The 21697-nt window shown below is 56.7% G+C and overlaps 1 protein-coding gene across 2 annotated transcripts in view; it reads left to right on the top strand.

Moving 5' to 3' along the window:
• HLCS (holocarboxylase synthetase) overlaps positions 1-21697 on the top strand; it is a 161837-nt gene that overhangs the window by 42790 nt on the left and 97350 nt on the right. The window lies entirely within an intron of this gene.

The following is a 21697-nucleotide window of genomic DNA, read 5'->3' as shown; positions in this document are numbered from 1 at the left end:
GATCCTGAGGAGTAGCTGCTGCTCAGGGAGACTTACCCCGGAGGCGGTGACTCGCTGGCCCCAGGCCGAGGCCCAGAGCCTGGGGAGAAGTCCCCGGGGGCCGTAGCTTTTTCAAGGGAAGGAACTTGAAGAGGTCACCTTAGTGCCAGAATGGTCCGCAAAGGAACCACAAGATCGACAAGCGAAACATATGACTTATTACTTTTCTTTTTTTAAATCTTTTTTGTTGAAAGTATGCCATAGATACTCCTTTCCCCCATTAACCTCTTCCAGCCCGCTCCCGCCCCCCTCACCACCCACTGTCTGTGTCCATGGTCATGCAGATATGCATACAAGTTCATCGGTCGGGCTCTTCCCACCCACCCTCCCTCCCCTGCCTGCCCTCTGAGGTTCAAGTCTTGGCTTATTACTTTCCAAGCATAAGGCCAAAACCGCTTCTACGCCGAGTGTTGTATTTGATCCTACATAAGCCACGCTTACGGAAACACAGTGCATTGTGGGAATAATAACAGCAATACTAGCCAACATGTAGCGAAAGCTTTTATCTCCCAGACCCGGCTTTTATGTGCTTCACGTGTGCCCACTCATTTCCTGCCTCATCGGTCCGTGCCGGGGGTCATCGCTGGAACCGAGTCAGACTCTGTCATCAGCGTGTGTGGGATGGTTCCTGTCTCTGCACGTTTCTGATGATTGCATGGCATCACGTCCGGGCTCAGCTCGCTGGGGAGGAGGGGTTTTCCAGGCCCCGGACCAGTTTTGCTCCATGCTTGTTTCTCTCTGCGTCCACAGCTTCTGCGGCAGCTGAGTGGCTCTTTCCTATGGACTGGACTAGAAGCGAAATTTAAATTGGATATAGATCTTTTTAAAAACACACCGAGTGGCCAGATCATTACAATCTCTGAACGCATAATAATCTGGCCACTCAGTGTATATCCTACATAATAAAAGGCTACTATGCAAATTGTCCCCTCGACCAGGAGTTCGACCAGCAGGCAGTCCGGCCAACTGCCCATGTCCCCTCCCCCTGGCCAGGATGGCCGGACCCCACCCATGCACGAATTCATGCACCGGGCTTCTAATATATATATACATAGACTGAGTGGCCAGATTATTATGCGTTCAGAGATCATAATAATCTGGCCACTCAGTGTATATTTTTTTTATTGATTTCAGAGGGGAAGGGAGAGGGAGAGAGAGAGAGATAGAAACACCAATGATGAGAGAGAATCATTGATCGGCTGCCTCCTACATACCCCACACTGGGATCGAGCCCACAACCTGGGCCTGTGCCCCGACCGGGAATTGAACTGCGACCTCCTGGTTCATCGGCCGAAGCTCAACCACTGAGCCACACTGGCCTGGCAGATACAGATCTTTATTATAAGGTCTCTAAACCCTGTCTTCCTATTTCTACCCCCACCCCTAGGGACCTGTGCCGGCTAAATATTGAGAATTCCCTTCCTAAGAAAGGAGGGAGCGTGTGTGCTGCGTGCTGTTGAGTTGGCACCCCCTCCTGGTGACCCTGTGAGTGAGCACCCCCCCCCCCCCCCAGCAGCTGGGCTCAGCTTCTACACCAGTGGTCGGCAAACTCATTAGTCAACAGAGCCAAATATTCAACAGCACAACGATTGAAATTTCTTTGGAGAGCCAAGTTTTTTAAACTTAAACTTCTTCTAACGCCACTTCTTCAAAATAGACCTGCCCAGGCTGTGGTATTTTGTGGAAGAGCCACACTCAAGGGGCCAAAGAGCCACATGTGGCTCGCGAGCCGCAGTTTGCCGACCACGGTCCTACACTCATGTCAGTCCATCTCATGCTTGGCTTCCCTCTTTTCCTGCTGTCTTCCAGTTTCTCAGCATTATTATCATTTTTCCCAAAGAACCCTGCCTCCTCGTGACGCCTGGAGTGGGGCGTCTTCATCATTTTGTCTTTTTGGCTCCAGGGATGTTCACTTCCGTTGCTCTGGGACTCGCCTGCTCACCTGCCGGCGGTCCAGGGCACCCCAGAGCTCTCCTCCAACCGTTTCCGATGCCTCCGTTTTTCCCGTCGGCCTTCTTTGCGTCTGTCCTGGACATGGTGTCCATGGTAACAGGGGTGTGGGTGAGCTTGGCCTTGGTCTCTAAGGACACGTCTTTGCTCTTGAGTGCATCCTGGGGAACAGCAGTTCTGTCGCCGGCCCAGACCCCCTTCCCCTCCGTCCCGCACCCCCACCCGCACCCGCACCCTCCTCCGGGAAGGCAGTCCTCACACCCGGTCATAGCGTCCGCTGCTCCGCCCGGGCTCTCTGGGGACGTGCAGGCCTCTCAGGCTGCGGTCCGTCAGTTGACACAGGTGCGCTCTCGGCCCCCAGCACCCGCAGGACTTGAAATCATAGGCGGGGGCGGGGGGTCCCCATTTGAGTGGTGACACTGGTTTGGTTTTGCTGCTTAGTCAGTGTCATTCGCGGGTTTTCCTTACGTGACTGTCAGTCCGGGAGGGTTTGGACATTTCTCTGGGACAAACGGTTTGGAGGCCGTCCTGTTTCCCTCCGGGACTGCAAACCCGGCCAAGCCGCCGCCGAGGGAGACCCTGGCGCTGGCATTGATGTCTGGGTGTGAGCGCAGGCGGGTCCTGAGCCACGACTGCCCACCTCCACCCCTTGTCCCCGCTGCCGGTGAAGGTGAAGGTTACGGCTGAGCCAGTGTCTCCGCGGAGTGCGGGAGTGCTGGGGCCGTCAGTAGCGCAGGGAATAGGGGAGTTTCTTGCTGATAACGAAATCAAAGCAATTGGAGGCCTGTGTCTCTTCCCCCAATAAAAATAAAAAGTAAAAACCGTGTGAGTGATGTTCCCCGGGAGTCTGACCTGGCCGAGCCCCCCTCCCAGGTCGGGTTTGAGGTGGTGTCCCCCCCCCCCCCCGCCCCGTCCTCCCGCGGTCATTTTCTCCGCCTCGCCTTCCTGGCCGTGAGCTGCACCGTCCGCTCTGCCGTCGGGGTGGACCTCTTGGGTGCGACGCTGGTTCTGGACGACTTAGACGCCCTTCTTCCTCCCGGGCTGTTTCCCGGCGGTGTCCCTGAGACCGGTTCGCTCAGCTGGTTGGACGGGTCCCAGGGGGGAGGTTCCTTCCTGGGTCTGGGCCAGTGAATTATGTGTGTTCCCAGTTGCAGACCCAGAGAGCCCTCCGCGCGGGAGCTGTGGGCGGGGGTGCGCCGGCTGGAGGACACCCCGGTGCTCACTCTGCGGAGTGGCCCGGAGCCGCCCGTGGCCGGAGCCCGCCCGCCTGTGTAACCTCCCGATGGGGTGGCTGACCCTCTGCCGTGAGGAGGGCGGGAGGCTGGACCACGGAGCTCGGGAGCTTGGGGGTCACGAGCCACTGTGGCCCTTTGGGATCGTGTCATGTGTTTGACTTGCTGTGTCACTTTTCCCCATTTTTATTTTATGTTTATTTATTTATTTTTATTGTTGTCTCTTTCTGATGACTGGTACTGAGCCTCTGCCAGACACTGGGAGCTCCCTGAGTGCGGCCGGGTGTGGGAGCCCGGGCACAGGCTTGCCGTGGCGCTCCCCTTGGCATTCTGTGCGTCCTCCACCCGCTGGCTTCGGGGTGCTGGTTCCCATTTGTAAAGAACACTTTCTACTTCCTTATTAAGTCCATTTGTTCCCTTCACGTTGCTTCAGCCCCTTGACTTTCAGGTTTACGTCTGCCGTCATCGCTCAGCGAGCGAGCGTGGATGGAGGGCGTCCTGTGTGCCGGCGCCGGAGGGAGCCTGATGGAGAGGTGCCCTCCCGCCTCCCGGGCGTCTGCATCGGAGACAGGTGTGCGCTCAGGTCCCGAGGTCCCGTCACCGTGTGGGCTGCGCGGAGCTGGGGCCGCGGGCCCGTAGGTGGCAGACGCAGGGCGAGCCGGACTGTCCGCGGGGTGTTTGAGCTGCTCCTGTGGGCCAGGCGTCGCTCCTGACGCCGCGAAGCCCCGTCCGGCCGGGAAGATGCTGGACCTGAAGGCGGGCCACCAACCAGCTCTGTCACCGCGGCAGCGGCGCCCTGGGGTTCGCTTTCCTCAGCTGCGGGCTCGGGGCTCCGGGGGCTCCCGCCTCAGCTGCGGGATCGGGGCTCCCCCCTCAGCTGCGGGATCAGGGCTCCGGGGGCTCCCCCCTCAGCTGCGGGCTCGGGGCTCCCCCCTCAGCTGTGGGATCGGGGCTCCGGGGGCTCCCCCCTCAGCTGTGGGCTCGGGGCTCCGGGGGCTCCCCCCTCAGCTGTGGGCTCGGGGCTCCGGGGGCTCCCCCCTCAGCTGTGGGATCGGGGCTCCGGGAGCTCCCCCCTCAGCTCTGGGATCGGGGATCGGGGGGCTCCCCCCTCAGCTGTGGGATCGGGGCTCCGGGGGCTCCCCCCTCAGTTGCGGGATCGGGGCTCCGGGAGCTCCCCCCTCAGCTGTGGGATCGGGGCTCCGGGGGCTCCCCCCTCAGCTGCGGGATCGGGGCTCGGGGGGCTCCCCCCTCAGCTCTGGGATCGGGGATCGGGGGGCTCCCCCCTCAGCTGTGGGATCGGGGCTCCGGGGGCTCCCCCCTCAGTTGTGGGATCGGGGATCGGGGGGCTCCCCCCTCAGCTGCGGGATCGGGGCTCCAGGGGGCTCCCCCCTCAGCTGTGGGATTGGGGCTCCGGGGGGCTCCCCCCTCAGCTGCGGGATCGGGGCTCCGGGGGCTCCCCCCTCAGCTGCGGGATCGGGGCTCCGGGGGCTTCCCCCTCAGCTGCGGGATTGGGCTCCCCAGGGCCCCTCAACTCTACTCCGCACCCAAGCGGCACTCCCAGGCCAGCACCTGCCAGCCAGCCTTTCTGACGCCCAGAACCTCCGGCGTCGTTAGCCGGCTGCAGTGGTTTCTGATTAGCCTCCTGGTAGTTGGGGAAACCTCCTATGGAATTCAGTTGACTTCTACCACCAAAGGCAGACGAGGAAAAACAAACCCATACAATCGTGGTAAAACACATTTTGGGGAGCCCGGCCAGCGAGGCTCAGCATTTGAGCCCCGACCATGAACCAGGAGGTCACCATTCGATTCCCGGTCAGGGCGCATGCCCGGGTTGCGGGCTCCATTCCCAGTGGGGGGTGTGCAGGAGGCAGCTAATCAATGATTCTCTCTCATCATGGATGTTTCTATCTCTCTCTCCCTCTCCCTTCCTCTCTGAAATCAATAAAAACATATTAAAGAAAAACATTTTGGGGGAAATTGCATGGAGGAGAACAGCCACCCTCATTTAAGGAAGGTAGTATTTTGGTCTCAGAATTTGGGGCCAATCCCAGCTTTCCTCCCTCTGCATGGGTGTCGGCTCAGTCCCAGCCGGCTCTGTACCCCTTTCTTCTCTCCTGACTCTGCTCCCCTTGCTCGCGACTCCGCACCCTCCTCCCGAAGTCGAGGCCGAGGGGACAGAGATTGGGCTGGAACTAATTTAATGGCTGAGTGACCTCACAGTAGAGCAACAGCCGGGTCCTAATAGGGATCTTTGTCTGCATTTTCACCCTGGCTGGTAGCATGCCAGTCAAGAGTCAAGCTGGAGACACAGGTGGAAGCGATTAGACCTGTCATAAAGTTTGAAAAATTGATTCTGGAGGCCAAGTGAATAGATTGGACTTGACAGTGTTGTCCTAAAGATTCTAAGGGAAAATTCTGTAGCTTAATTTGAAATCCCTTGATTATTCATTAGCTTTCCAGATGGCTTTTGTTGATGTTTTACATATTAATGCCTGTATTGTGTTATGGGTGTTCCCTTAATGTGCACGTAGGTAATGAGCAAAGAGTAAATACAGGGGTAAGTGTCCCAAATGAATGGGATGTTAGCGTAATTGTGAAATAAAGGGTCTGAAAGAAGCTGATTGCTTTGGAATAATTAGCATGAGCTTTTTTATTTTATGAGCCAATTTGGTACTTTTAAAGTGAAAATTGTCAGAGAGTTTTAAAGAAAGCTCCATTTTAATGTTTATTTCTAAATTAAGGCGCAGGGCCTAGCTCCAGCCTTGGGCTCTGGTGGTCATGACTAAAGGGCAGTTCAGGCATGTTCCCCATCAGATGCCTTTACTGGGGCCCCCTTCGATGCCTGATTAACCTTCTCACCCGAACGCCTGGGGTTGAATTCGAAAGCGACCTCTAGCTTTCCAGAGAGCCTCTACATTGTTTGTGCTCTAGGACGTCTATTTTTACATTTTCTCACTGATTTAAAAAAATATATACATATTGTTATTGATTTCAGAGAGGAAGGCAGAGGGAGAGAGAGAGAGAGAGAGACATCCATGATGAGAGAGAATCATGGATCGGCTGCCTCCTGCACGCTCCTCACTGGGGATGGAGCCCAAAACCCAGGCCTATGCCCTGACCAGGAATCTAGCCATGACCTCCTGCTTCACAGGTTGATGCTCCAGCACTGAGCCACGCCGGCCGGGACTTGTCCCTGACTTTTAAAAGGAGAAGTCAGCTTACTGTGACGTGTGCCATTTTGGGGTGACAGTGTCTGTTTAGATGGCATTCTCAGTAGAACTGGACCTTCTGGGTCTCTCTCAGCGTTGGCCAGCAGAAGAGTGGGGTGCAGGCATGTGTGGGCCGATGTCCCGTGAGTGACGGGTACCACCTGTGGGGGGCACGCGGCCATGGCAGGGACCGCTGTGCCCGAAGCATGGGGCTCCCTCGGGCCCCGAGTCCAAACCCCAGCAGGTCTGCGTGTCCTCAGAGGGGTCCTTCATCTGCTGAGGGTGTGCGGACTTTTAGGAAAAACGAACAACAAAAGCCGGGGACACTGGTGGGGCGTCCGTTGGTGGAGGTATTTGTGGGGACTGCTGCTCCTTTTACACTCGGCGCGCCCCTGGGACCTGACCCTGGGTGTGGGGGGGCTTAGGTCTGACTCTGGGTGTGAGGGGGCTTAGGTCTGACTCTGGGTGTGGGGGGGCTTAGGTCTGACTCTGGGTGTGAGGGGGCTTAGGTCTGGCTCTGGGTGTGAGGGGGCTTAGGTCTGACTCTGGGTGTGGGGGGGTTAGGTCTGACTCTGGGTGTGGGGGGGCTTAGGTCTGACCCTGGGTGTGGGGGGCTTAGGTCTGACTCTGGGTGTGAGGGGGTTAGGTCTGACTCTGGGTGTGAGGGGGTTAGGTCTGACTCTGGGTGTGGGGGGGCTTAGGTCTGACTCTGGGTGTGGGGGGGTTAGGTCTGACCCTGGGTGTGGGGGGGTTAGGTCTGACCCTGGGTGTGGGGGGGCTTAGGTCTGACTCTGGGTGAGGGGGTTAGGTCTGACTCTGGGTGTGGGGGGGTTAGGTCTGACTCTGGGTGTGGGGGGCTTAGGTCTGACTCTGGGTGAGGGGGTTAGGTCTGACTCTGGGTGTGGGGGGCTTAGGTCTGACTCTGGGTGTGGGGGGGTTAGGTCTGACTCTGGGTGTGGGGGGGTTAGGTCTGACTCTGGGTGAGGGGGTTAGGTCTGACTCTGGGTGTGGGGGGGCTTAGGTCTGACTCTGGGTGAGGGGGTTAGGTCTGACTCTGGGTGTGGGGGGGTTAGGTCTGACCCTGGGTGTGAGGGGGTTAGGTCTGACTCTGGGTGTGGGGGGGTTAGGTCTGACTCTGGGTGTGGGGGGCTTAGGTCTGACTCTGGGTGTGGGGGGCTTAGGTCTGACCCTGGGTGTGGGGGGCTTAGGTCTGACTCTGGGTGTGGGGGGGCTTAGGTCTGACTCTGGGTGTGGGGGGGGTTAGGTCTGACTCTGGGTGTGGGGGGGCTTAGGTCTGACTCTGGGTGTGGGGGGTTAGGTCTGACTCTGGGTGTGGGGGGCTTAGGTCTGACTCTGGGTGTGGGGGGCTTAGGTCTGACTCTGGGTGTGGGGGGGCTTAGGTCTGACTCTGGGTGTGGGGGGGCTTAGGTCTGACCCTGGGTGTGGGGGGCTTAGGTCTGACTCTGGGTGTGGGGGGGCTTAGGTCTGACTCTGGGTGTGGGGGGGTTAGGTCTGACTCTGGGTGTGGGGGGCTTAGGTCTGACCCTGGGTGTGGGGGGGCTTAGGTCTGACTCTGGGTGTGGGGGGGCTTAGGTCTGACTCTGGGTGTGGGGGGGGTTAGGTCTGACTCTGGGTGTGGGGGGGCTTAGGTCTGACTCTGGGTGTGGGGGGCTTAGGTCTGACTCTGGGTGTGGGGGGCTTAGGTCTGACCCTGGGTGTGGGGGGCTTAGGTCTGACTCTGGGTGTGGGGGGGGTTAGGTCTGACTCTGGGTGTGGGGGGCTTAGGTCTGACTCTGGGTGTGGGGGGGCTTAGGTCTGGCTCTGGGTGTGGGGGGGCTTAGGTCTGACTCTGGGTGTGGGGGGCTTAGGTCTGACTCTGGGTGTGAGGGGCTTAGGTCTGACTCTGGGTGTGGGGGGCTTAGGTCTGACCCTGGGTGTGGGGGGCTTAGGTCTGACTCTGGGTGTGGGGGGCTTAGGTCTGACTCTGGGTGTGGGGGGCTTAGGTCTGACCCTGGGTGTGGGGGGCTTAGGTCTGACCCTGGGTGTGAGGGGCTTAGGTCTGACTCTGGGTGTGGGGGGGCTTAGGTCTGACCCTGGGTGTGGGGGGCTTAGGTCTGACCCTGGGTGTGGGGGGCTTAGGTCTGACTCTGGGTGTGGGGGGGTTAGGTCTGACTCTGGGTGAGGGGGTTAGGTCTGACTCTGGGTGTGGGGGGGCTTAGGTCTGACTCTGGGTGAGGGGGTTAGGTCTGACTCTGGGTGTGGGGGGGCTTAGGTCTGACTCTGGGTGTGGGGGGCTTAGGTCTGACTCTGGGTGAGGGGGTTAGGTCTGACTCTGGGTGTGGGGGGGCTTAGGTCTGACTCTGGGTGTGGGGGGCTTAGGTCTGACTCTGGGTGTGGGGGGCTTAGGTCTGACTCTGGGTGTGGGGGGCTTAGGTCTGACTCTGGGTGAGGGGCTTAGGTCTGACTCTGGGTGTGGGGGGCTTAGGTCTGACTCTGGGTGTGGGGGGCTTAGGTCTGACTCTGGGTGTGGGGGGCTTAGGTCTGACTCTGGGTGTGGGGGGGTTAGGTCTGACTCTGGGTGTGGGGGGGTTAGGTCTGACTCTGGGTGTGAGGGGGTTAGGTCTGACTCTGGGTGTGGGGGGGGCTTAGGTCTGGCTCTGGGTGTGGGGGGCTTAGGTCTGACTCTGGGTGAGGGGGGGTTAGGTCTGACTCTGGGTGTGGGGGGGTTAGGTCTGACTCTGGGTGTGAGGGGATTAGGTCTGACTCTGGGTGTGGGGGGGTTAGGTCTGACTCTGGGTGTGGGGGGGTTAGGTCTGACTCTGGGTGTGGGGGGGTTAGGTCTGACTCTGGGTGTGGGGGGGTTAGGTCTGACCCTGGGTGTGGGGGGCTTAGGTCTGACTCTGGGTGTGGGGGGGGTTAGGTCTGACTCTGGGTGTGGGGGGCTTAGGTCTGACTCTGGGTGTGGGGGGGTTAGGTCTGGCTCTGGGTGTGAGGGGGCTTAGGTCTGACTCTGGGTGTGGGGGGGCTTAGGTCTGACTCTGGGTGTGGGGGGTTAGGTCTGACTCTGGGTGTGGGGGGCTTAGGTCTGACTCTGGGTGTGGGGGGCTTAGGTCTGACCCTGGGTGTGGGGGGGTTAGGTCTGACTCTGGGTGTGGGGGGGTTAGGTCTGACCCTGGGTGTGGGGGGGTTAGGTCTGACTCTGGGTGTGGGGGGGGTTAGGTCTGACTCTGGGTGTGGGGGTTAGGTCTGACTCTGGGTGTGGGGGGGTTAGGTCTGACTCTGGATGTGGGGGGGCTTAGGTCTGACTCTGGGTGTGGGGGGCTTAGGTCTGACTCTGGGTGTGGGGGGCTTAGGTCTGACTCTGGGTGTGGGGGGGTTAGGTCTGACTCTGGGTGTGAGGGGGTTAGGTCTGACTCTGGGTGTGGGGGGGCTTAGGTCTGACTCTGGGTGTGGGGGGGTTAGGTCTGACTCTGGGTGTGGGGGGGGTTAGGTCTGACTCTGGGTGTGGGGGGCTTAGGTCTGACTCTGGGTGTGGGGGGGTTAGGTCTGACCCTGGGTGTGAGGGGGTTAGGTCTGACTCTGGGTGAGGGGGTTAGGTCTGGCTCTGGGTGTGGGGGACTTAGGTCTGACTCTGGGTGTGAGGGGGTTAGGTCTGACTCTGGGTGAGGGGGTTAGGTCTGACTCTGGGTGTGGGGGGGGGTTAGGTCTGACTCTGGGTGTGGGGGGGTTAGGTCTGACCCTGGGTGTGGGGGGGTTAGGTCTGACCCTGGGTGTGGGGGGGTTAGGTCTGACTCTGGGTGTGGGGGGGGGTTAGGTCTGACCCTGGGTGTGGGGGGCTTAGGTCTGACTCTGGGTGTGGGGGGGTTAGGTCTGGCTCTGGGTGTGGGGGGGTTAGGTCTGGCTCTGGGTGTGGGGGGGTTAGGTCTGACTCTGGGTGTGGGGGGGTTAGGTCTGGCCCTGGGTGTGGGGGGGGCTTAGGTCTGACCCTGGGTGTGGGGGGGTTAGGTCTGACTCTGGGTGTGAGGGGGTTAGGTCTGGCTCTGGGTGTGGGGGGGTTAGGTCTGACCCTGGGTGTGGGGGGCTTAGGTCTGACTCTGGGTGTGGGGGGCTTAGGTCTGACCCTGGGTGTGGGGGGGGGTAAGGTCTGGCTCTGGGTGTGGGGGGGTTAGGTCTGACCCTGGGTGTGGGGGGCTTAGGTCTGACCCTGGGTGTGGGGGGGGTTAGGTCTGGCTCTGGGTGTGGGGGGGTTAGGTCTGACCCTGGGTGTGGGGGGGTTAGGTCTGACTCTGGGTGTGGGGGGGTTAGGTCTGGCCCTGGGTGTGGGGGGGTTAGGTCTGACTCTGGGTGTGGGGGGGTTAGGTCTGGCTCTGGGTGTGGGGGGGTTAGGTCTGACCCTGGGTGTGGGGGGCTTAGGTCTGACTCTGGGTGTGGGGGGGGTTAGGTCTGACTCTGGGTGTGGGGGGGTTAGGTCTGAATCTGGGTGTGGGGGGCTTAGGTCTGACTCTGGGTGTGGGGGGCTTAGGTCTGACTCTGGGTGTGGGGGGGTTAGGTCTGACTCTGGGTGTGGGGGGGTTAGGTCTGACTCTGGGTGTGGGGGGGTTAGGTCTGGCCCTGGGTGTGGGGGGGTTAGGTCTGGCTCTGGGTGTGGGGGGGTTAGGTCTGACCCTGGGTGTGGGGGGCTTAGGTCTGACTCTGGGTGTGAGGGGGTTAGGTCTGACTCTGGGTGTGGGGGGGTTAGGTCTGACTCTGGGTGTGGGGGGGTTAGGTCTGACTCTGGGTGTGAGGGGGGTTAGGTCTGACTCTGGGTGTGGGGGGGGTTAGGTCTGACTCTGGGTGTGGGGGGGTTAGGTCTGACTCTGGGTGTGGGGGGGGTTAGGTCTGACTCTGGGTGAGGGGGTTAGGTCTGACCCTGGGTGTGGGGGGGTTAGGTCTGACCCTGGGTGAGGGGGTTAGGTCTGACCCTGGGTGTGGGGGGGCTTAGGTCTGACTCTGGGTGTGAGGGGGTTAGGTCTGACTCTGGGTGTGAGGGGCTTAGGTCTGACTCTGGGTGTGGGGGGTTAGGTCTGACTCTGGGTGTGGGGGGGTTAGGTCTGACTCTGGGTGTGGGGGGGGTTAGGTCTGACTCTGGGTGTGGGGGGGCTTAGGTCTGACTCTGGGTGTGGGGGGGCTTAGGTCTGACTCTGGGTGTGAGGGGGTTAGGTCTGACTCTGGGTGTGGGGGGGCTTAGGTCTGACTCTGGGTGTGGGGGGGCTTAGGTCTGACTCTGGGTGTGGGGGGCTTAGGTCTGACTCTGGGTGTGGGGGGCTTAGGTCTGACTCTGGGTGTGGGGGGGTTAGGTCTGACTCTGGGTGTGGGGGGTTAGGTCTGACTCTGGGTGTGGGGGGCTTAGGTCTGACTCTGGGTGTGGGGGGGTTAGGTCTGACTCTGGGTGTGAGGGGGTTAGGTCTGACCCTGGGTGTGGGGGGCTTAGGTCTGACTCTGGGTGTGAGGGGGTTAGGTCTGACTCTGGGTGTGGGGGGGTTAGGTCTGACTCTGGGTGTGGGGGGTTAGGTCTGACTCTGGGTGTGGGGGGCTTAGGTCTGACTCTGGGTGTGGGGGGGTTAGGTCTGACTCTGGGTGTGAGGGGGTTAGGTCTGACCCTGGGTGTGGGGGGCTTAGGTCTGACTCTGGGTGTGGGGGGGCTTAGGTCTGACTCTGGGTGTGAGGGGGTTAGGTCTGACTCTGGGTGTGGGGGGTTAGGTCTGACTCTGGGTGTGGGGGGGCTTAGGTCTGACTCTGGGTGTGAGGGGGTTAGGTCTGACTCTGGGTGTGGGGGGTTAGGTCTGACTCTGGGTGTGGGGGGTTAGGTCTGACTCTGGGTGTGAGGGGCTTAGGTCTGACTCTGGGTGTGGGGGGCTTAGATCTGACCCTGGGTGTGGGGGGTTAGGTCTGACTCTGGGTGTGGGGGGTTAGGTCTGACTCTGGGTGTGGGGGGTTAGGTCTGGCTCTGGGTGTGGGGGGCTTAGGTCTGACTCTGGGTGTGGGGGGGTTAGGTCTGACTCTGGGTGTGGGGGGGTTAGGTCTGACTCTGTGTGTGGGGGGTTAGGTCTGACTCTGGGTGTGGGGGGTTAGGTCCGCGGGGGCAGGGCCGCCCGGGGTGCACCTTCTGCCTGAGCAGCTCTGGGCAGGTCAGTGCCCTGGCCTCCTCCTGTCTGTGTGATGTCGCTGGCAGCAGTGCCTGCTTTTTCTTTTCTGTTCCCTTTGCAAGTGCTGTCCCTCAGCTCCTGTCCCCTCGGCTCAGCTCACCCAGCGGGGAACCCCGGCTGAGGCCACCTCCACCCTCTCCCTGGGAGCCTGCAGCCCACCCCGGCTGGGCAGGGTGAGGCGCCCCCAGATGGCTCCCGGGGGCTCTCAGCTCGTGGTCGCTGTGAAGCGCTGCCTGTGAGTCTGCCTGTCCCGCCGCCTCCACCCTGCACCCTCGCGGCCGCGCTGTGACAGCCAGGACGCAGGGCCTTGTCTGTGTGTGGTTGGGGTAGCGTTTTTGTTGAGGATTTTGACAGCTCTTTCTTGCCATCCTAGAAGCAGGATGGCTCATCACTGGTTACCATTTTGCCAAGAAAAGGTGTTATTTTAGTGCAGCTTTTCTTGAAAGATGAGAAAACCTAGTCAATGGTCCGTGTTTGTGTTTCCTTTAAAATACGTGGAGCCAGTTCTCTCTCAGATCGGACTTTCTCTTTATCAATCTTAACACCTTATCACGTTCCCGGCCAGCAGCCGGGGGGAGGGCCAGCGTTCAGCGGGGTGGCCAGTCCTTCCAGTCCCCCGTTTCCTTGGAGACCTCTGACCCTTCTGTGCCAGTCAGGGCGATGCATGGGTCCAGCACTGCGTGCTTCTCTGGAGCTTCTTTTAACACCTCAGGTATTTCTTATTCTGTGGAATTGCTTGATTGTCCGCACATATTTGATATTCATATTGTCAGATGCCTCTGTTATTGTCAAAGCAAGTATGAAAGGCCACAGAGGGAATGAAGCAAGACAAGGTAGAAACGTTAGTCAGGAGAGATGGGACAGGGAATTCTTTTAAGGTTCTTACTCCCCCGGCTCCGTTTACCTTAGAGAGAAGCCGCAGTTGGGAGGGGAGCCGGGTCCTGTGCTGGTTGGGAGTGGTCCCGTCGCGTTAGAGAGGGCACAGGAGTTCTTTCTTAGCCACAGCGCCACTCAAGCGACTCCCGAGTGCGCAGAGGGGGCCTGCTAGGACCCTGGCTCACGCGTGCCAGGCAGCGTGGGTGCCGACGGCAGCACGGGCCTTGCGCACCGTCCGCTGCTGGCCTGGGGCCGAGCCCCGATGTCTCATCTCAGTGGGCAGGCAGGGATGCCCACGCATAGGACGGCCACTCGTGTCACGAGGGTCAAAGGGGCAGCGACACGGAGCAGGTGGTCGGGAGGTGCTGGGCTCGTCTCCTCTTTGCCTCCCAGCTAAGCCACGCAGTGCTTTCCCCACGTGGCGGCTGCTGAGAGCTACGGGCCTGGAAGCCACAGACGCGGATGGAGAGTGTGTCCAGGATTCTCAGGCGCCAAGCAATGTTTGGTGCGAAAACGGGGTTTCCCAGACGTGGCCGTGCAGCAGCATGGCTAGGCCTCGAGGACATTGTGCTGAGTGAGGGAAGCCAGACAGAGAAAGACAAGCACTGTTTGATGTTACCGATATGTGCACTCTAAAAAAGCTCATAAAAACCGGGTAAAGTGGTGGTTACCAGCGGACGGGGAAGGGGAAGGACGGATATTGTTGAAGGTACCACTTCCGAGCAGCGCAGGCGCACGGTCCCGCTCAGACGGCCTCGGGGCCCTGTGGGTGCGTTCCAGGCCATCACAGTAAACGGGTGTTGCAATGCAGAGTCGGATTGCTTGGTTTCTCGTTGCATAGAAGTCACGTTTGCACCATACTGCAGCGTGTTGAGTGTGCAATAGCATTATGCCTTATAAAACAACTAGAGGCCTGGTGCACGAAATCTGTGCAAGAGTAGGCCTACCTACCCCTGGCTGCCGGCACCGGCTTCCCTCTGGCACCCGGGACCCGGGCTTCCCTCGCAGCCCTGGCTTCATCTGGAAGGACATCCGGTCTAATGAGCATATTATGCTTTTATTATTATAGATGGGCACACTTTAATTTAAAAGCACTTTATTGCTAAAAACTGCTAACCATCATCTGAGCCCTCAGCAAGTCATGACCTTTTTGCTGGTGGAGGGTCTGGCCTTGATGTGAATGAAAACGCGGTATCTGCGAAGCGCAATGAAGCGAGGTCTGCCCGTAAGTGACTCCTCGCGATCTAACACCCCGTACGGTGAATAGAGACAACAGTATTGTATTGTAGCCATCACACTTGCTACATAAAAGACTAGAACCTAATCACTCCACTGAAAAGGAACGATAATGATGTAACATGGTAGATGAACTAGTTATTGCTACAGGGGCAATCGATATATAAATGTATCAAATGAACATCTACACCTTAAGTTTACACAATGTTATATATCCAATATATTTTAATTAAAAAAAAAAACTTCTGTAAATGCAGAAAACCCCCCACTTGGTTTATGAATGAACATTAGTTTCTAAGTGGCAATGTTAACTATTCTTAGAATTCGGTGATCACGATAATTCAAGTGTGGTCGCTCACCTGTCTATATGTGGTGAGGAGATAGAGGCTGAGTTCTGGGTTTAAAAAAAAAAGGGTTTTTTTTGTTTTTTTTTGGGTAAAAACCTGTAACTGTGTTGGATGGCCGAGCAGATGTTTTTCCTTCGCCCCACTCAGCATCCCTCTCCCCCTTTTCCATTTCCCACCAGACCCGGCTTTGTGACTCACTTAGAAAAACTTCTGTTTTCCTTTCCAATAAAACACTTACCTGCTTTGGAGGTGCGGGTTGATTTGCTTTCATCTGCCCCTTTAAAATCTTTTACACGCCTCCCCGTGGGCCCCGCGCGCCCGGAGCCGCGATCCCGGGCCTGCTCGGCGGCGGGGAGCGGCGTGTTCTTTCTGCATGAGGGGATTCCGTCACGTCGAGATCCCGAACGCCACATTTTTCCTGCATTGCACAAGGAGTCATTCATCATCTTCCCTCTCTGTCTGGCTCTCCCACCAGAGTATTCAAATCAGCGAGAAGGAAAACGATGAAGTCATCGCCTGGCGGCCAAGTGTTTTCCTGGGAGTGGGAAGGGGCGAGGAGGCGAGGGGGGGGGAAGGCATCGTGGCGAGGTCTGCACCCCCCTCTCGGCCGGGGCGCTCCTGTCGTTGCCACAGCCGGAGGCCGGATCCTCTGCGTGCACAGGATTTACCTAAAAGCCAAACCGCACGGTGGGGCGGCGGAGGCAGTGGCCCCGGCAGCTCAGGCCGGACCTTCGTGCCTCCTCCTGACCTCCCAGCTGTGTGACGTCGTGTGAGTCCCCCGACCTCTCTGGGCCTGTTTCCTCATCTATAAAACGGGAAGGTTGTACTAGGTCCATGGCTTACATACACACCTTGAAAGCAATAAGCCTTTTCAAATGAAGCACCTCCCTTTAGAGGCGGGGCTAAGGCGGGGGCAGGGGGGCGCCTTCTCACAGCCCAGATTCCTCAGGACACACGTCCAGACCCCTGGCCGGGGAGTGTCCGAGGTCCTTGCAGCCGGGACACCAGGCCGCCGCCGGGGGCGGGGAGGCCTTTATGGCAGGCGGCCCGGCGGCTGACCGTTCGGCAGGGTGTGAGGCCGTGGGGACTCAGGGGATCTGTTGTAAGTTCCCTCTGTTTCCTGTACAATCTGAGCAGAGTACACGGTGTCTCCTGTACACTCCGAGCGGAGTGCACGGTGTTCCCTGTACAATCCGAGCGGAGTGCACGGTGTTCCCTGAACAATCCGAGCGGAGTGCACGGTGTTCCCTGTACAATCCGAGCAGAATACACGGTGTCTCCTGTACACTCCGAGCGGAGTGCACGGTGTTCCCTGTACAATCCGAGCGGAGTGCACGGTGTTCCCTGAACAATCCGAGCGGAGTGCACGGTGTTCCCTGTACAATCCGAGCGGAGTGCACGGTGTTCCCTGAACAATCCGAGCGGAGTGCACGGTGTTCCCTGAACAATCCGAGCGGAGTGCACGGTGTTTCCTGTACAATCCGAGTGGGGTGCGCGGTGTTTCCTGTACAATCCAAGCGGAGTGCACGGTGTTCCCTGAACAATCCGAGCGGAGTGCACGGTGTTCCCTGAACAATCCGAGCGGGGTGCACGGTGTCTCCTGTACAACCCGAGCAGAGTGCACCGTGTTTCCTGTACAGCCCGAGCGGAGTGCGCGGTGTCCCCTGTACAGCCCGAGCGGAGTGCGCGGTGTCCCCTGAACAATCCGAGCGGAGTGCACGGTGTTCCCTGAACAATCCGAGCGGAGTGCACGGTGTTTCCTGTACAATCCGAGTGGGGTGCGCGGTGTTTCCTGTACAATCCAAGCGGAGTGCACGGTGTTTGTTGCCTGTTAGGTGTCACGTGTCAGCTCTGTTATTCATAAAACACCGCACCAGTCAGCGTTGCGTGCCTTCTTAGACTAACAGTGGCGAGGACGGAGTGACCCCGCGGGACTGGGGGTCCCCTGGAACCAGCGGGCTGCTGTCGGGGTGTCGTCCAGGTGCTCATGCGGATGTCTCCATTCGAGCTGCGGAGGTCTGAGTAGAAGGGCTTCTGGGACCCAGATCCCACGATGGGTGACGCCGTGGGGTAGCGACTCGGCTGGGGTGGAGCGGGCCCCGCAGCCCACGGGCCTTAGGAGCGTCCTGGAGGGCGCGGTGGGCGGAGGGACGGTGGAGGGGGCAGGCACGCATTGCCCTGTACGAGGTCTTGGCCAGCATCTTGGGTCTGAGGTCTCCCTGAAGCCAGCTTGGCTCACAGAGTACAGGAGGGGCCTGGGTGGGAGCATGGGTCGCACATCGGAGGTGGAGGATTTATGCAAGGTGTGGCTTTCTCCCTGCTTCCTGGGTGCAGCAGCTGCCCCCTGGTGGTCAGTGCGCTCCCACAGGGGGAGCGCTGCTCAGCCAGAAGCCGGGATCACGGCTGGCGAGTGCAGCGGAGATGGCGGCAGCACTAAGGATGTCTGACTGACGGCTTAGGCCCGCTCTCCCAAGAGGGCGCAGGCTGGGCTGAGGGGACGGCCTCCCCCACCCCCTGAGTGCATGAATCTCGTGCACCGGGCTTCTAGTACAATAATATTAATACTTAACATTAATTAGGCATTTACTGGATGGCAGGTACAGTGTATTATGTGTATTTTCCCCATTCAGTCTTTACCAAAACCCCATAGATCGGTGCTATCATAGTTCCCATTTTAACTATGAGGGAGCTGTCATTTACCTAGTAACATACATGAAGCAAAAATTGACAAAATTAAAGAGAGAAATAGACAAGTCCAGAATCATACCACTCTCTTGTTAGGTGATGGAACAACTGAGCAAATCCATGGAGGATCTGAATACCACTTACCCATCACTTTGAAAGAGCTGATGCTTGTAGAACACGGCATCCAGCAGAATGCGTACTTCTCTCAAGGCCACCAAAGTGGAGTACATGCTGGGCCATAAAACGAGTCTCCGTAAACAGAAAGGGATTGAGGTCACACAGAATACATTCTCTGTCCACGACGGAATTCAGTTAGAAATCAATAACAAAAATGTATCTAGGAAAATCACAAATATTTCAGATTTAAGCAGCAGACATCTAAATAATAATCCATGGATCAAGGAAGAAATAAGAAAATTATAAACCATTTTGAAATTAAGGAATATCTAAATAGAGATACTGTACCAGAAGACTCAATATTGTTAAGATTCCAGTTTACTTGAAATGGATTTATGAGTTCAGTTTAGTCAGAATCCCAGCAGGAGTTTTATCAGCTGCATCTAAAATTTTGAACATGAACAAAACTGGAGAAGTCGTATTACCTGACGTTAAGACTTACTATAAAACTGTGATCATCAAAGCTCTGCGGTATTGGCATGAGCAAAAAACAGGTCAGTAGGATAGAATCCCCAGAAATAGACCTGCCCTTCATTGGCCATTTGCTTTTAGGCACAAGTGTCAAAGTTCTCCAGGGAGAAAGGAAAGGCTTTCCAAGAAATGGTCCTGGAATAACTAGCTATGTGCTCCCTGTAGGAAAATAAGTGAAACTTACCCTCTCCCTCCCATCATCCACGAAAACTGACTAGACATGGGTCATAGACCTAAATACCGGAGCTAAAATTATGAAGCTTCTCAAGGAAAATAGAATGTCTTCATGACTGGGGCGTAGGTAAAAGCTTCAAGCGCACATGGTATATTCACCGAGGTAGAACATCCTGGTTATGAAAGCAATAATCAGGGGGGAAAAAAAGCAGTTGATAAAATTGACTTCATATAAATTAAAATAATCCACTTGTCAAAAGATACTGATTTAAAAAACGAATAGCCACACACTGGGAGAGAATATTTGCAAACACGCATCTGGCAAACACAAGGTTACCTGTGATATATAAAAAAAGTTGCATGACTCGATAATAAAATGCCAAACAGCCCAATTAAACGATTTGAACAGCACTACAGTATAATGCCAGCGGCCAAATAATACCTGGAAGGATTCTGAACATTTTCTGTCTTTCAGGAAAATGCCAGTTAAAGCCAGGCTGAGATACTACTGCACACCCACCAGCTTAGCTAGAAGTGGAAGCACGGACCACAGCAAATATTGGGGAGGATGTGAAACCAGCCCCCGTTCCCAAACATCACATTGTTGGTGGGAATGGAAGACGGCACAGCCGCTTTGAAAGAACCGGTGTGGCGGTTCCCTATAAAAGTAAACATGCACCTCCCTTCCGACCCAGCAGCCCTGCTCAGAGTTATTTGCCCAGGATGAATGGAAATATGTGTCTGCACAAAGACTCGTCCCCATCAGTCACAGCAGCTTTATTTGCCGTAGTCAGAGCCTGGAAGCGGCCCAGGTGTCCATCAGCAGGTGAATGGATACATTGTAGCGTATTCATACCAGTGAGCACCACTCAGCAGGAAAAAGGGGTGGACTGCTGATACATGCATCGGCTTGCGAGAGTATCGAAAACTTCACACAGTGAAAAGAAAGCCTCCACAAAAGGCACACACTGCGTGACTGCCTTTTGTGCCGTTCTGGAGCAGACACATCTAATCTGTGGCGGGAGGAACTCAGAAGAGGGCTGGTCTCTGGGGGGAGGTGGGGGGAGATCTACTGGGAAGGACCATGGAGAACCTTCTGAGCGATAGTTATTTGATAGGGGTTTTGCTAACACAGGTGAATACAATTGTCAAAACCCAGCAGGTCGTAGGATATCACCGCAGGCCAATTTTACGTAAAAGCTGAAATATTGAACTCGAGTGAAATGGTATTCCGGCTTTAGTGTTAGGGTTGGGGAGTCGGGTATCTGCCTTATATTGACACTAGAGGCCCGATGCTTGAAGATTCGTGCAAGAATAGGCCTTCCTTCCCCTGGCTGCCGGCACCGGCGTCCCTCCGGCACTTGGGACCCGGACCTTCGCTCCGGCTGGAGCCGCCTTCTGCCTTAGCTTCGGCCAGAGCCACCTTCTGCCTTCGGGGCGGATGCCTGCGTCATCACCATACCGATAATGCAAGCATTCCGGCCCGGCCGCCGCCATCTTTGTCATGTCAATTTGTATATTCCCTTCTTATTGGCTGTGGGCGCCTCCATCTTTGTCGCGGAGTGACAGTCAATTTGCATATCCCGTCTTTATTAGATACAATGCCTAAAACAATACATGGATGGCTAGATGGTTTGATAGATGTGTACTAAAGCAAGTATAATAGAATATTCATGTAGAATCTAGGTGATGGGGGATGAGTGTTCACTCTAAAATTCACCCTTGCTGTAGGGTGTCAATATTTTTATAAGTAAATCGCTATGGAAGAATTTTAAAGATAGCTATGATCGTCTATTTTTAAAAAATATTTTTTATTGAGTTTTTACAGAGAGGAAGGGAGAGGGATAGAGAGTTAGAAGCATCGATGAGAGAGAAACATTGATCAGCTGCCTCCAACCAAGGGGATGTGCCTGCAACCAAGGTACATGCCCTTGACCGGAATCGAACCTGGGACCCTTGAGTCCGCAGGCCGACGCTCTATCCACTGAGCCAAACCGGTCAGGGCTATGATCGTCCATTTAAAATCAGTTTACATGGACAGAATTGGGTTGACGGGAAGTCCTTTGTTGGCCCTAACTGAGTGCGAGGCTGCACCGTGAAAGGAAACGGCTGCGTTTTCTATGTTTATTCCTTTTCCTCTCTGTCTTCCTCCTGTTCCTTATGGAAGCGCAGTTCTCCTTCCTCCGTGAACAGAGGAGCTTGAGGTATATGGGAAGTCGTGAGTTCAAACTGAAGTGTTACTTTGGTGTCTTGCTGGATCACTCACTCCTCAGGTACTGGGTATCCTGAGTGCTAAAATTTAAAACAAAACCACAGTCTGTAGTCTCGTGTTCCCAAGTCCCAGCGGCCTAATGGCACTTTATTTATGCCCCTCGTGAAAATATGTTAAGAATCTAAATTTGTCTGCACATAAAGTTTTCATTTCTCACACCTCGTATCGTCCAGCCCGCGGCCCGGCCTTCACACGTGTGTGCGCTTAGGGGGCTCCCCGCTGGCCCGGGCGGGGGCGTGCCCGGCCGCCTGTTAGGAAGAGGAGATACAATTAGCAGCACTCTCATGATTGAAAGCATCTTCGCTGCTGTACGTTCTGATGTGATTTTCCTCCATAGTTGCCCCAAACACCCTCTCTGAGGCTCAGCCGGAGGCGGGCGGGCGGGCGGGCGAGGGAGTCGGTGCCGAGTCGCTTCCTGCTAAGATGCTGGTTTCCCACCCTTCTCTCTGCCCAGGTCCTTACCCAGCGTGGTGGCCCGGGAGGGTACCTTCTTCTCTCAGAGTCTGGATTTTCGTTGTTGGTATCTCTGGCTCATAATTTTATTGATCATCATCTTCTTAATTAGTCCTTAAGCTATTTTCTGGAATATGATGTTTTGTCCTAACCCCCTGCCCCTCTTGAGATTTTCCTTTTACTTAAAAAATATATGTATATATTTTTTATATTGATTTCAGAGAGCAAGGGAGAGGGAGAGAGAGATAGAAACATCAACGATGAGAGAAAATCATTGATGGGCTGCCTCCTGCATGCCCCACACTGGGGATCGAGCCCGCATCCTGGGCACGTGCTCTTGACTGGAATCGAACCCAGGACCTTTCAGTCTGCAGGCCGACGCTCTACCCAC

Source organism: Eptesicus fuscus, chromosome 3, assembly GCF_027574615.1.
Source record: "Eptesicus fuscus isolate TK198812 chromosome 3, DD_ASM_mEF_20220401, whole genome shotgun sequence".
In the NCBI taxonomy this organism is placed as follows: domain Eukaryota; kingdom Metazoa; phylum Chordata; class Mammalia; order Chiroptera; family Vespertilionidae; genus Eptesicus; species Eptesicus fuscus.
Note: the sequence above shows the minus strand (reverse complement) of the source record. Positions and strands in the feature narration are given on the sequence as shown.